Source organism: Pituophis catenifer, unplaced genomic scaffold (genome assembly GCF_029215685.1).
Source record: "Pituophis catenifer annectens isolate HBS135680 unplaced genomic scaffold, rPitCat1.0.hap2 SCAF_13, whole genome shotgun sequence".
NCBI classification, from domain to species: domain Eukaryota; kingdom Metazoa; phylum Chordata; class Lepidosauria; order Squamata; family Colubridae; genus Pituophis; species Pituophis catenifer.
In genome coordinates, this window is record NW_027256893.1 from 5,829,249 (window position 1) to 5,833,055 (window position 3,807).

Sequence of the window (3,807 nt, forward strand, 5' to 3'; positions counted from 1 at the left end):
GCCTGAAAAGAGAAGGAGGAGTGGGTGTTTTATTGCTATCAGGTCTAAGTGGACATCAACAATTCCACAATACTTCTCAAGGAAGTCAATCCAGCTCCATGGCTTTGCAGAAAAGCTCAAAAGATTTTCTCCATCTGGGGGGGAAAAATGACAAAAATAATGGGCAGAGGGGGTCCAAAGGTTTTTTTTCCCCACCCCCTGCCCCACTCACAAGCTTAACCTACTGCGGGGAGTGGGCTGGGAAATGAGAGGAACATTTTAAATAGAGTAAACAGTCCTAGGACTGAAGGAATGTGAAATGCAAGTGTACATATGCAAGTGCTAAAAATAAATGAAGCTTCTCTGGGCAATTTTCAGCCCCTAACGGACACTTAAGGACGGCTGCAGGATTTGAGTTTGGCCAGTCTAGAGAAAAGAAGAATTAGGGGGGACATGACAGCAATATTCCAGTATTTTGAGGGGCTGCCACAAAGAAGAGGGGGTCAATTTATTCTCCAAAGCACCAGAGGGCAGGACAAGAAGCAACGGATGGAAACAAATCGAAGAGAGAAGCAACCTGGAATTAAGGAGAAACTTCCTAACAGTGAGGACAATTAACCAGTGGAACAGCTTGCCACGAGAAATCATGGGCACTCCCCATCACTGGAGGTTTTTAAGAAGAGACTGGACAGTCACTTGTCTGAAATGGTCTTGGGTCTCCTGCTTGAGCAGTGGGCTGGACTAGAAGACCTCCAAAGTCCCTTCCCTTCCCTTCCCTGTTCTCTGTTCTCTGTTCTCTGTTCTCTGTTCTCTCCTCTCCTCTCCTCTCCTCTCCCCTCCCCTCCCCTCCCCTCCCTTCTCTCCCCTCCCTTCTCTTCTCTCTCCTCTCTCCCCTCTCCTCTCTCCCCTCTCCCCTCCCCTCTCCTCTCCTCTCCTCTCCTCTCCTCTCCTCTCCTCTCCTCCCCTCTCCTCTCCTCTCCTCTCCTCTCCCCTCCCCTCCCCCCCCTCTCCTCTCCTCTCCTCTCCTCTCCCCTCCTCTCCCCTCCCCTCCCCTTCTACTCTCTCTTCTCTTCTCTTCTCTTCTCTTCTCTTCTCTTCTCTTCTCTTCTCTTCTCTTCTCTTCTCTTCTCTTCTCTTCTCTTCTCTTCTCTATTCTATTCTATTCTATTCTATTCTATTCTATTCTATTCTGGTCTCTGGTCTCTGGTCTCTGGTCTCTGGTCTCTGGTCTCTGGTCTCTGGTCTCTGGTCTCTGGTCTCTGGTCTCTGGTCTCTATTCTATTCTATTCTCTGTTCTGTTCTGTTCTGTTCTGTTCTGTTCTGTTCTGTTCTGCTCTCTTCTCTCTTCTCTCTTCTCTCTTCTCTCTTCTCTCTTCTCTCTTCCCTTCCCTTCCCTTCCCTTCTCTTCTACTCTCTTCTCTTCTCTTCTCTTCTCTTCTCTATTCTATTCTATAGAAGGTTCACTAGGAGAGGTTAAAAGTGAACATCATGAAAATAGCAAACATGCTAGAGATTCAGCAGGGAGATGTTTGCTGACCAAGGCCAGCTTAAACCAGAGCCATTGTATGCAAGATGGCAGCACCCAGTCTTTGGCTCAACATTCAGATGTTCTTAAGATGTTCAGTTCAATGGCATCTCCAGCATGGCGGGTGGGGAATTCTGGGACCTGAATGTCAATTAAGATTTTCAGTCATCCAGGTAGAGTTATCTGAAGTTGAGTCATGGGAACAGGACTTCTTCTCTTTTTTGGTTTGAAACGTTTTGCTGTTGATCCAAGGAGCTTCATTTTGAGCACATTGGTTAGGGGGACCTCATGTATGTCCTCCAGGGTAGTTTCATTTCCCACCTAACTGAATAGATTCATTAGATCAGTGTTTCTCAACCTTGGCCGCTGGACAATGTGTGGACTTCAACTCCCAGAATTCCCCAGCCAGCTCTGCATTAGATGAAAATGAATCCACCCCAGAGGACATATATAGGATCCCCCTATTCAATTTCCTCAGAAATTGAAGAAGTTCCTTGGATAAGCAGTGAAACGTTTCAAATCAAGAAAGAAAAGAAATCCAGTTGCCATGACTCAACTTCCAGTCTAGTTCTTGAAGTCCACCCATCTTAAAGTTGGTTGAGGAAACACTGAGCTGGACATCTTAAGGCTGAGGAGCAGCGAGTTTAACTCATCAAAGCAGCTTCCCTGTCAACAAATTCCAGAAATCCAAGCCAATCTCAAGCTTGAGATTTCTGAGGCATGGAGGTGATGCTTCAGACAAAAGAGATATCCAAGAAGTTGGGTGTCTACTCAAGTGTTGAAAGAGCCCAGAAGTTGGCCATGGCTGCATGAAGAAGCCTTGATGCTTTTGTCATGCATTACAGCTGCTATCTTTATTTTCTTTTATTCTTTTATTTTCTTTTATTCTTTTATTCTTTCATTCTTTTATATTTTATTATTTTTGGCACTCCCTCTGCAGATCTCCATTTGCTACCAAAGTTTCAAATACTTTCAGACATAAAACAAGGCAGACACCATAAAGGCCAGTCCCCAAATGAGCATAATGAAGTTAGTAATAAGGTGACCTGCTTTCATTTGGGAATTTTACAGGTTTTAAAAAGCTAAATGTATGCCAACTAAAAAAACACCAAGGCAACATATCAAGAAAGAACTACACAGCTCAGTGTAATTTTCAAAAGCAGAAAGGCACCGAAAAGTGTTGAATAGCGTGGGTGGATGCGTTAAAAATATGTATATATATTTTAGCCTATTTGTTTTTCTATAGACCCAAGAACGGGTAGATTAGTCTACAGAAATTATAGGTAAAGATAAAGGTTCCCCTCGCACATATGTGCTAGTCGTTCCCATCTCTAGGGGGCGGTGCTCATCTCCGTTTCAAAGCCGAAGAGCCAGCGCTGTCCGAAGACGTCTCCGTGGTCATGTGGCCGGCATGACTCAACGCCAAAGGCGCATGGAACTCTGTTACCTTCCCACCAAAGGTGGTTCCTATTTTTCTACTTGCATTTTTTACCTGCTTTCGAACTGTTAGGTTGGCAGAAGCTGGGACAAGGAATGGGAACTCACCCCGTTACGCAGCACTGGGGATTCGAACCGTTGAACGGCCGACCTTTCGATCGACAAGCTCAGCATCTTAGCCACTGAGCCACCATGTCCCTGCAGAAATTATACTGAGAAATTTTAAAAAAGAATTTGATTTGTCAGAACTAAGGTCAGCTTCTTTTTATCTGGTTATCTATCACCAGATCAGTAATTCGTTTTTTTTTTTTTACTTCCTAGCCATGTGACCTTCTGATCTCGGTAAGCAGGATAAAGAGATTTTAATCAGCTGCTATAAAGAATTATGAATGGCTAATTGTTCCTGTCATCCTGATTATGTCTTTGCAACCTGCTGCATTCGGAGCCATTCAAAGTGTCCCTTTCAACCACCAGCAGCCTCCAAAGCAATGCTTAATTGGCTGGTGGGGTTCAGAATTTAGCTGTTGGGCTGGAAGTAAAGGGTTTGGCCAATAAGGGAAGGCTCGGCACAGACTGGCACACTTTGATATAATTTTGGAAGGATGGGGGAAAATTCAAAGTCTTTTGAGAACTTTCGCTAATCTTGCCTTCGTGACACCGTAAGTAGAGCCAATATCCCACCTTTATTATTTTTACAAATAACTCATGGCAGCAAAGATAGACAACACACCTTCCTGCTTCTCTTATTTTCTTGTGAGATGAGTTGGGCTGAGAGTGACTGGCCCAAAGTCACCCAGCTGGCTTTCATGCCTAAGGCAGGACTAGAACTCACTGTCTCCTGGTGATTGGCCCAAAGTCACCCAGAC